Here is an 11,900-nt window from a genome sequence, read left to right as displayed (position 1 = left end):
CTCACCTCTGCATGAATATAAGAATCTGAGTCGAGAACCCCCCCCTCAACCTCCTTCAGTGGACATTGCTCCTTGGCTTCCCAGCCAGCGAAAAGCAATTTCACTCCTGGAAAGGTAACTCCGACTAAATAGCCTGTCCAGGGTCCTGTCATCTCTCTACCACCTCCAGCCTGCGGGTCCCACCACCTCACGACTACCTGACTACCTCTTGGTTACCTCCTCAGTCCTAGGTCCCTCCCGCCCCCTCCTGATCCTCTCCCAACCGCGGGTCCCGCCCCCTCCCGGTCACCTCCCGGCTGCGAGTCCCGCCCCCTCCCCGCCCCCTCCTCCCGGTCACCTCTCGGGCCCCTCCCGTCCCGACGTCGCCCCGCCCTCTCCGCACCCGCCGCGCCCCGCCCCGCTGCCGCCGCCACCTTTGGCCGGGCGGGAAGTCGTTCTCCCAGCTCATTCTGCGGCCGCGGGAGTGCGGGGAAACTTCATTAATACTGTGACGCCGGAGGCCGGGGTGGCCCGAGCTGACGGACGGCTGCGGTCGCCGGGGTTGGCGCTGAGGACCGGGCGTGCGGGTGCCGGCTATCTCTGGGGCACCGAGGCGGCCGCGCCCGCGGGGGAGGGGAGCTGGGTTGCCCGCAGCTCCCCGTCGCGGAGGCGCCTCTCCGCCCCGGCTCGGACGCGGGCCGCCGGTGACCTCCCTGCGTGCAGAGCGGCGCGGCGACAGGGGAATTCGCGTTGCGGCTGCACGCGGGCTCCTCCCACCCAGCTGGCGGGCGGAGCTCGGAGACCCGGTCTCTGGTGCAGGCGTGCTGCGGCCGACCCGACGGCTGGATCGAGGAGCAGGTGTGTGAACCGAAGGGCTGAACCTGGGGAGACGCGCTCCGGGGGCTGCCGTGAGCGTGTGCAGCCCGGGCCCCCCCGGGACGAGTGTTTGGACTTGGCTGTTCCAGGCTGGTTTCTGATTCTATACTACTTTAGAGTTCACATCGGCCTCATTAGGAAGTACATTAAATTCTTACTTAAGACGTCTAGGATTTTGCTGGGATTTATCTCATCCGGGGAGCTTTGGGGGAGGACGATTCAAATGATATCTTCCATTTTTTATGTGCCTTTTGGCTCTTTCCACAAATAGGGAGCTATTTCTAGACCCTTTCATTTGATAATTTGATAAAGTGAACTGATTTTTAGCTTTAGACGGGAAAGAAAGGAAAGTCAAACGAGGATTAGCCTTTTTAGATGCGGCGAGAGCAATCTGGTACATTCAGAGGCATATTACAGTGCGGCTCTTTTTGGTATTTTCTTTTCTTGGAGAAGGAAAGCTTTATAAATCAGAAAAGCAAAATTAGGTGGATTATATACTCCAGTTTTGACTCCATTGGAGAAGTTAAGCTGCAGGAATCAAATTATATGCAAAACTCTGTTGTCATGAGCAAAATAGAAGCATGGCTCACTGCTACCCAGTTGGACTTGTTCAGTAAGTAGTTGTCGTTCATTGTGTTAAAGAAGAAATAGGAGTCCAAAAATGTTCCAGACAGTGTTGGAGAAGTCTTTGGGTATTGCATTTCATGCTGCGGGACACATTTGAATCGCTTAAGATTAGGATAATCACTTAAAGACATCGTTGTTAAAAATGAAAGTAGCACCCCTGCTGGAGACAAAAGATGGGTCTGCACCAGTTTCAGAAATAAAAGTGGTGGTCTCCTAGTCTGACGGAAGAAGGTAGAAATGATGGCCAAAACTCATGCAGGACCACAGACTGTGTGGCGGCTCAGACCAGAATAGCTGCTAGGTGAGGGACACGTCTTCATGCTTCCCTTTTGCTTTATTTGGGTGACTGGAGGTGCCAGTCTGGGACTTCTTGTGTTGGACATAGAGGATATAGTAACAGGGGAGACAAAAGTAGAGTGTACTGTAGCAGTTGCAGTAAGGTAGCTAGCTGGGAAAGCAAACGAACAGCAAAACTGAATTATTTTTTCTGTAATTTCTGTCCAGTCTAAATGGGAGATGACTTGAAAGTATTTTTACTGCTTCTATTAAATGGCCAGAATTTTATAAGGTCCTCTTTATGGCTTTAGTTCACGTAAAGATGCTTAACTTCATCAAGGTTGGTTTGAGGCTGTCCTAACCAAACCCCTCTCTTGACATATACTGGGGAACATTACATCTCTAGTGGTTAATGTATTCTTATTTTCAGAGGTTTACTCTTACCTTTCTTTTGGAAATGGAGTTGTGCTATATGGTGTAGACTGGCTTCTAATTTACGATAGCCCAAGTATGTGTTGAGCTCAGTAATCCTCCTGCGTTGGCCTCGTAAGTACTGAGATTACAGGTGTACGTACACTCCAGGTTTGTGTAGACTGCGTATTTTAAGCACTTTGTAGAGTCCTGTTCTTTATTTTTTTATTTTTATTTTTTTTAACATAATACCCTGTGCTGAGATTGGACGTTCTGGCTTCTAGTCCAAATGCCTAATGTATGATTAGGGGTGAGTTAACTTAAGCCCCCTGGGCCTTAGTTTTTCTCTCTGGTCGTGTAAATGGGAAAACTATCTAACCCACAGAGCTGGTGAAGGCTCTGACCGATCTAGCTGCTTGGTCAGGGACAGTAACACATCTTCCTGCTTCCCTTTACTTTGAGGCAGTGAAGAGACAAGGTGAGTCCAGAAAGTGGGGACCTTGTTTCTGGGCTGTGCTTCATCAGCTTCTTGTTCCTCTCTTCTCCTTGTTCTACCCCCTACCCCTTCGTTGTTAGCCAGGGTTTCACGTGCCTGAGGCTGGCCTTGAACTCGTTCTGTAGCTGGTGCCAACCTAAAACCGATCCTCCTGCGTCCTTGCTCTTGAGTCCTGGATTACCGGCCGTGCACCTTGCTTTGCAGCCACTTAACCACTTGGTCCAGAAGCTCAGCTGCCATTTCTGAATGGATTGGTAAGCCTTGGATGTAAGGTGGTTCCTTTGACAATACAACCCTGCTCTCTTTGACATTTAAAACATTCAGAAATGATACTTGCTGGTGCTAAGGGTGTGTGTTTCTGTGTGGAGTGAGCTGGTTTTTATCATGAGTCAGGATTGTGGATGACAGTCTGGTTAATTCTATGGAGACTTGTTCACTCCTCCTCTTCCTCCGGCTGGCTTACGTTCTGGTTGTATAATCACTGATGATTTAGCGAATATGAGCTCACTTATTGCACACACCTGTGTCCTTTTACATTTTCTTTTGAAGTGTTTTATTAGCAAATATTAATGTACATAATAATTTATATGTAATAATGGTTTTGTTTTCAAATTTTTATAGATTTATAATGTATTTTGATCATCTACAGTGTTGTCTTTAAACTCATATTAACAAAATTCGAGTGCATTGCTTTTGTGGCTTGGTTTCCTTTTGTTTGGGACACAGCTCGGTGTCATGTTAAAGAGTATGGCTTGTAGTCTAGAGGAAGTTTGAATTCTGCCTTTTGACTTAGGACGTTTCTATTTCAGCTACTTATTTACATGTTCTTGGGCAAGTGATTTAATCTTGCTAATCTTGAGGTTTCTAAAGTGGTTTTGCCAACTTACCCTCCCACCAGCTGTGCATAATAAGACTTCTGGCTGTTCTAGAGCCTTGACTTGACAGAGGGTAAATTAAATAAAGTGTTTAGATCTAGACCCAGGGCTACGTCTACAGCCATGGCGAGCGTTGTTGTTCCTTTGCTCAGAGATTATTTTTGAGCCCTGTCCTAGTTAGGGTACTGTTGATGTGACGAAACACCGTGGCCAAAAGCGATGGGAGGAGGACAGGGTTTGTTCAGCTTATGCTTCCCCATCACAGTTCATTTTCAGAGGAAGTCAGTACAGGAACTCAAACAGGGCAGGAACCTAGAGGCAGGAGCAGATGCAGAGGCCGTGGGGAGTGTTGCTTTGTGACTTGTTCAGCCTGCTTTCTCATAGCATCCAGGACCAGTTTGCCCAGAGTGGTACCATCTACGATGGGCTGTTCCCTTTCCCATCAGTCACTAATTGAGAAAATGCTGTACAGGCTCGCCTACAGCCTGATCTTATGAAGGTATTTTCTTAACTAAGGCTCCCCTCGTGTCAGGCTAACATAAAACTACACAGCACGAGCACCTGTTATGTACAGGACAACAGTCTGCTCTCAGAAATTGGAGAAATGAACAAGAAAGAGTCTCAGCCTTGGAGCTCCCCTGGAAAGCCAGAATTCTGTTCTCTCAATTGTAGCGTATTTGTGTGTTTGCTGTGTCTCTGTGCCTGTCAGTCTGTCTGGTTGTCTGTCTCTCCCCTGTGGTGTGTGTGTATGTCTATGATGGTAGGATCCTGCTGGGCATGATGATTTACACCTCTCCCAGGGAAGCTAGGGCAGGATGATTGTTTTTGGTTTGCAACTAACCCGGACTGCATGCAAGAATCACGAATAGAATGATGGAGATGATCTAGATCATGGTATAGCCCATGGTTCGATCCCCAGTACTGAAAAAAACCAAATAACAAAAAAACCCACCATTTTCCAGCTGTGGTAGTTCGTGTCTTTAATTTTCATACTCGGGAGGCTGGGACAGGAGAACTAACATGAGCTTGAGGCCAGTCTGACCCATATATCGAGTGCCAGGCCATCCTGGGCTTAATGAGTTAGATTCTTACTGATTTAGACAGTCTGGCTGTAGGCCTAGGACTAAATTCCCTGCACTGTGCAGTGTTCATATCTCCATCGACACTAGCGAAGGCCAACTTGTTTTCCATTCCAGTGTGGGCCACAGAGTGACCCTGTCTCAAAAAGCAAAATAAAATACAAATTCCAGTTATGCTATCACACACCTGTAATTCTAGGGCCTCTGGTAGTTTGCAGATGAAAAGCCAATGCCTCTGAACAGTCTGGTGGCACCAGACTCTTTTTGTAAAACTGTAGCCATTTGTGTGCTTGTGTTTCTGTGCACATATGTGTGTGTGTACACTTTCAGTGAATGGAGAAGGAAAAGCCTGCTTACCCAAGCAGGGGATCCTGCTCTACTCTGTTTAGTGATAGCGTCATTGTAGAAGGCATTCCCTTTCAGTCTGCTGCAACACAGGGGTCCATTTGAAATGGAGAAATACATAGAAATAGAGACTCAATCAGCCACATCCAGCATGGAAAACATAACTGTGCACAGGTTAAAACTGGAAAGTGTAGCTTTCCAAGATCAGGATTCTTGCCTTCTGCTGAGAATAGGAGACATTATAGGTGGACTCAGCTTGGATCCTCCATAGAGGTTATTTGTCTGTGTGGGCTCAGGGTGCTGACGGGGGCTCTAGGAAGTAGAAGACGCCTTACCAGTGCTTTTTCTAAATTGTGAAATATTTGTATTGTAAAGCAAAACAGGTGATGTGTATGTTGAGAAATGTAAGAACAGAAGGAAAAATTGTGATTCCTTTTGTAACTCAAAACTGTTTCTGAGACTCAGTGTTAGTTTAACTTCTATACAGTATTCTATTTGATGCATGTGGTATAGTTTGTTTCCTTTGAGACAGGTCTCATGAATTCCACACTGGCTCCTCATCCTCTGCCTTTCTAGATGGTGAGCTTACCTTTTCGCCATCACACAACGCATCCCTGTCTCTGCCCTGAGCATCCTCTCAAGGGATGCTTTATAGGTATTCACTACCATACTTGACTCCCCACCCCTGCGTTTCTAATAATTATAAAATTGTTATCCATGTATCGTGATGCCTAGATTAATGTATTTCTCACTGCATTGTGTAGTAAGGTGGCTGGTAGCCAATGTGCTCACATATATTAAAATGAAAATCAAATAGTATTATAGTATTGAAATGTCAGGTCTTCCGTTTTATTACCCATACTTTGAATGCACGGCCATCGTAGCGGACAGTGCCAGCACACAGCATTTCAGCACTGCTGCAAGTTCCAAGTTTTTAGCTTTTACTGTCTCTGCCTCTCCGCGCTTTCAGGAAGACCGTAGATTCTTAATGAGTTAGACAGTCTGGTCCGAGGCTCAGGAATAAAATGAAATGTGTTGTGCACTATTTGTGTCTCCGTATCGTCGCTGGAAAATGCCACCTTGTTTTCCAAAGTACTAATGGCAGTTCACACTCACTAGCTGTGAGTCAGTGCTCTGGCTGTTCTGGTGTCACCAGACCTTCTTCCAATTCTCGCCAGGCTGGCTGGGTGTCTTGTGAAGTCAGCCCACAGCTCCCCCAGAGAGTACCTCTCATTCGTCCGGCTTCACAAAGCCTGGTGCCAGATAGTGAAGGAGGAGGCATCATGGTGAGAAGGCGATGGGCTGGAGCACAGATGCTTTGATGGCTGAAAGGGGCAGAGGACCCAGCTCCCACTAAAGTAAAGGATAAGGAAGACACAGAAAGGGCGTGTGGATGTCTTGTTGAACATCTGCTTGCCTTTTATGCTGCTCTTGCTGGTAGCAAACATTTTAATAATAAAGCATGTCATTAGGATGAATTTTGTTACTGGCATTTTTTTTTGAGTTTTGTCTCCGTTTATTTGGAGCTTGGATTTGGGGCATACCTGCAACACACCGAAGCCTGCACACGGCCTTTCCTGCATATATATGTATCACCATTCATGTATCCACCGCTGAGCGTATTTTAAGTGAGGTTACAAGTCCTTTCTGAATATCATTTAGGCGCCTTTGACTTTCAGAGGAGTAGGAGTCAGTTATGAGACGGCTGTGGACATGATGTTAAGACCCTCGAGATGGAGGTTGCTGGTCTGTGTTCAGTGCACTCCCTAGGACTGGTGCAGAGAGAGATGTCTGCCTTTTCTATCCAGATTCTAAAGAATACCCGGAAAGCTCCCTGGTAGCCTCAGGTGCCCCGATGAAACGACGCTGTGTTGGCAGCTTTGCTTTGCTCTGGTGCAGGCTTGGCAGGACGTGGCTGATGTTGGCCCCAGCCAAGGAGATGAGGAGTGACACCTCAGTCTCTTCTGCAGAGGCTGAAAGCGGAGGACTAGGCCATTTGATGGTCACCCAGGACAGGACCGACCCTTTCCACACACATCTCCATAGAGCTCTGTTAACCCCGCCCCCCCGCCCTCCCACATCTCCATAGAGCTCTGTTAACCCCGCCCCCCTCCCCCCACGAGAATGAAAGAGACCCTGGCCTCTGCGCTTCCTCCTCCAGGCTTCCCAGCTGGAGTGTGGTTAACTCCGAACTTGAGCTGAGTTGACTCATTTGGCCGTTCTGGTGTCAGTCTTTTACCAAGACTAGATGAAGAAAAGGAGACTGTGTCATGCGTGACCCCCAGGGAAAGTTGTTCTTTGAAAGTCATCCTGCTTGTGTTTTGTGATGGAGGAAGTGTAGGCTGGGCGGGAGGTGTAGGGCAGGGGACCAGCTCTTCTCTCTTCCCTCACGGATTCTCTAATTGTATATTTTGAAGGGAAATGAAAGAATCTTCCCTAGGAGCGAAGGAGAGGTAATGAATGTAGAAAAATGAATGAGAGAAATTGGGATATCAAAATGCTCACTGATGCACAGGCCGTGGCTGAGCTTAGTTCATGGACATTGGCAGCAGCCAGCTTTTGGGGTTCAGCTAGAGCATGCCTGTAAATGAAAGCTGAATTAATGGTTGTGGGGGCGTGGTCCTCCCCCTTTTGAGACAGTGTCTCACTGTGTTACCCAGGGTCGCCTTAAACTCACGATCCTTCAGCTTCAGCCTCCCAAATGCTGGGATTTGCAGGCATGCATCATCATGCCCAGTTACCTGGCCTCTTTTTAACACACTGAACTTCTTTCCGGAAAGCTGGGTGATTTTACTGCCCCCCCCTGCCGCCATTTTGAGACATTGTGATGACCCCAACCATATTCCCTATTAGGAAATAACTCACCTACAGCGATGTCTCTTGATTGTGGCTACCGTTTAATTCTCTTGGCAAGATTTTACTTGACTACTTGAAGATGTCTTTAATTCAAGGGAGGTGAAGTTTCGAAGTTTTCATGTTCATTTATTGTTTTCATCCTAAAATGACTCTACTAGTTAGCCAAAGGTCATGCTTTAGGCTGTTTCTGTAGGATTATACTCCCCCAGAGGACTGAGAATTCAGCTGGGTCTCAAACACAAACTCCTCCAAAGTTGATTGACTCAGGATGCCAGCATAGTAATGAAGGGAGATGCCATGCAGGTTGGGATGCATGGCCCCTGTTGAGCAACAATATTTTATCACTGTTGTAGAATTGGCCCTGGTGGAAAAAAATAATTAGTTGCTTGTCAATCATGGAACCCAAGCAAGACAAATGGCTGGGTAAATTTAGTGTCTGTTGTGAGGGAGTCCTATCTGCTCCCCTACACCACTACCCCACTAGGAAGTAATTCTTCAGTACATTCCATAGATTGACTGTTGATCAGGGTGTTCATTTTTGCAGACAGTTCTGGGGACTTTTGGGAATGCTGGACATGCAGCAGTCAATCCTAGGCTCCTTATTGGAAGGTCTAGAGTGTGGAGTCTGAATTCAAACCCCTACTGTGCTGCGGTGTGTGTGGTCCTATAATTACTTTCCCTAGCACTCTGTCTCGGTCTTTTCCCTAGCACTCTGTCTCGGTCTTTTCCCTTTGTGTGTGTGTGTGTGTGTGTGTGTGTGTGTAGAGTGTAGAGTCTGAATTCAAACCCTACTGTGCTGCGGTGTGTGTGGTCCTATAATTACTTTCCCTAGCTCTCTGTCTCAGTTTCTTTTCCCTTTGTGTGTGTGTATTATGTACTAATACCTATGACTTTGACTCAGAATAAGCTCAAATTAAGTCTTACCTCTTGATATTCTTAATGATGTGGTTATTTTCAGTCAGGATCTCTTTTATTACAAGTAAAAGAAACCCAATTTAAACAAAAGTAGGTGCCAGGAACAACAGACTAAACACACACACACACACAGAGTTTATCTGATTATTTTTTTTTTTTTTTTTTTTTTTTTTTTTTGGTTTTTCGAGACAGGGTTTCTCTGTGGTTTTGGAGCCTGTCCTGGAACTAGCTCTGTAGACCAGGCTGGTCTCGAACTCACAGAGATCCGCCTGCCTCTGCCTCCCAAGTGCTGGGATTAAAGGCGTGCGCCACCACCGCCCGGCATCTGATTATTATTCTTATAACTTCCAATAATCACATTTTATAAAGCTGCTGTGAACAGCACATTAGTGACTCATGGAAGGTCTTCCTTCCAGGCAGATACAGAAGGGGCACAGTGTTTGCGTCACCACTGTGTAATCTTGCTTTATGTATGCTAGTTAGTATATACTAGAACTAGCTATGCATCTCTGTCTGCATGAGTTTGAGGAAGGTTTCCTGCTTTCTTGCTATGGGTAAATGCTATATTTACACTTTAACTGAAAGCCCCGTCAGTGCTCCCCGTGTGAATACCCGACACAGCCGCTTTCCTGCCGTTTCTGCCATTGTTTTGCACTCCAGATATTTTTACGGCAGCTTTTGTGGGTGGATGATGTAAAGATTCAAGAAGTTTCCTCCTCTTTTTTCTTTTTTTTTGTTACTGATAGTAAATGAATCACAAATTACATTTTAATTTATTCTTGGGGAAAACTCACCTAAGACACACGTTTTCTTCGTGTAGCAACCTTCTGCACCCAGCATCACGAGGCACTTCAGCCCGAGGGACGTTTTGAACAGCAGAATCTCTGACCTGTCCAGGCCATGCCATGCCATCCGCTCTCTACAGGAAGAATACCTGCTAACTTCTGAGCGGGACCTCTACTCTGGTCCTCTTGATTGCAAGGGGAGTCATCTCTAGCCCCAGACCATTTTCTTATATTGGCTAATCCTGTAGTTGTAATCAAGTATGACTAGTTCTGTGCTCAGAGGTCAGGTTTAGTTTAAACTTTACACGATATTTTGGATACTGACTACAGCGTAGCCCTCCCAAGAGTATTTTATGTTGTGGTATTGTGGGTGACACGTTACTCACGTGGCGGAGTGGATATGTGTGGACATTGCTGTTGATCTTAGATGGGGAGCAGGGCTCTGCTGCTTCCAGCTGTGCAGCATGGGTGTTCTTGAGCTCTGCGAGGGATGCTTTATCCAAACATTGTTACGATGATGACAGGAGGTAATAATAAGTTGTGTATGATTACAGTGGCTGATAGATGATGTAGTATTGTGGTGTTAATACAGTTGTTGATAGGAGAGAGAAGACAAAACCTTAAAATACTAAAATGAAAGCAGGGAGTGTGGATTAGCATTCGAGCCACCTGGGAAGTCCCATTATAAACACGTGCTGTGGTCTTATTCTTGTACCCTCTCTGCCTGCTTTGTACTTTAGGTTTCTTTCCCCAGTCTTCGTAATTCATCAAAGAATAATTCTTTCTGGGTGGTGGTGGCACACACCTTTAATCCCAGCATTCAGGAGGACATCCAGGGCTACATAGAGAAACCCTGTCTAGGAAAACCAAAAAACCAAACCAAACTAAACCAAACCAAAAAACCGTAAAACTTAAGCTGAGTAATTTTTTAGTGTAGCATCTGATAGACACCATACCATATTAAACTTTGGGGAAGAAGCAATACTTTCTGGTTAAGATACTGAATTAAGCTCAGTTTTATACTTTCCAAAAATTCAAAGATTAAACTAAGATTACTTACTGTAGTGCAGTTGTGAAATTACATTTGAACGTCATTAGGGACACAGTACTGTATTGTCAAGAAGGATTGAACCAATTGATTTCATTGGATTATAAACTGTAGTCATTGTTTTATGTTGAAGAAAGGAGTTGCCCATCTTAAGATCTGCGTCTGCACAGCAAGGCTGTCTGCTTTGTGCCCCTAGACCCTGAGATGTTAGCACAGTTCTTCCCGTGGATGGTTGGTGATGTCTTGTTGACATGTTGTACCTAACCCTGTAATTCATAGCAAGACTGACATTTCCTTCTATTAAGTAGGACCCCTGTAATGTGTGCAGTGCGGCTTAGATGTCCCTGTGCTTTCCTGAGAATCTGAAACTGACTTTCAGTTGGGGGAAATACAACTTTAAGTAGATAGAAAAGAAAATTGAATTATTAAACATATATGAAAATTGAAATGTAACCTAAATGTCCCTAAGGCTGGTTTTTGGGAGATTTCCTTTCATATCCAAATAAAGTGATTTAAATAACAAACTATGCTAAGTAGGTGTCTTCTCCAATTGTCAAGACTCCCTCGGGCAGGGAACAGTGTTTGAACATGCATCTTATCATCATTTGCCTGAAATTCCTGGTCTCGCACAGTCTTCAGTCTTCATTTCGGTTTTCAGGAAGTGCTTTGGTTTTTTTGTAACTCACTCACCCGCTGCCAAGGTTCTGAATTTCCGCATACTGGTAAAGACTTAGTCTAGGGATTTTTACTTTGACAGTTTGGGATTCGAGAAAATACTAGCAGGCAGCATGGAACCGAACATTGGGTATGACTGTTCTCAAATCCACTGCTTCTCACTCTGTACTGGCCAAGTGTGGCCATGTTACAGGCTTCAGTCTTCCCTCTTCCCCTGGCATCGTAAAAGAGGAGGACCCCCCCCCCCCCCCACTTTGTGTTTCCAATGTTGGGTATTGAACCCAGAGTCTTGTATAGGTGCTAGGTAAGTTCTCTACCACTGGCCTGCCCTCATCCTTCTGCTCTTTATGACATGCTTGGGCTTTCCTACCTTCCTTTTCTCAATTCTAAACTTTCCTCTCACTGGGTGTTTTCTTCAGTGGGGAGTCACCTGTTTGACATTTCTAACTAGTGACAGTAAGAGCCAAAAGAAGAACTGCCACATCATTTTCCAGAGGGGGGGGGCATTATCCACTAGAGCAGCCCCACCCTTCCCCAGAGCAGCTCCACCCTTCCCCAGAGCAGCCCCGCCCTTCCCCAGAGCAGCCCCGCCCTTCTCTAGAGCAGCCCCGCCCTTCCCCAGAGCAGCCCCGCCCTTCTCTAGAGCAGCCCCGCCCT

The 11,900-nt window shown here is 46.2% G+C and overlaps 1 protein-coding gene across 2 annotated transcripts in view; it reads left to right on the top strand.

Annotated features, from left to right (window-relative positions):
- The first annotated feature begins 759 nt into the window (after nt 1-759).
- Herc3 (HECT and RLD domain containing E3 ubiquitin protein ligase 3) overlaps nt 760-11,900 on the top strand; it is a 121,450-nt gene continuing 110,309 nt past the window's right edge. For both annotated transcript variants that reach the window (XM_026785959.1, XM_005360562.2), the window contains exon 1: nt 760-837. The gene's annotated coding sequence lies outside the window, so the exon portion shown is untranslated. The remainder of the gene's footprint in view (nt 838-11,900) is intronic.

This window comes from Microtus ochrogaster, linkage group LG3 (assembly GCF_000317375.1).
Source record: "Microtus ochrogaster isolate Prairie Vole_2 linkage group LG3, MicOch1.0, whole genome shotgun sequence".
Classification (NCBI taxonomy): domain Eukaryota; kingdom Metazoa; phylum Chordata; class Mammalia; order Rodentia; family Cricetidae; genus Microtus; species Microtus ochrogaster.
Note: the sequence above shows the minus strand (reverse complement) of the source record. Positions and strands in the feature narration are given on the sequence as shown.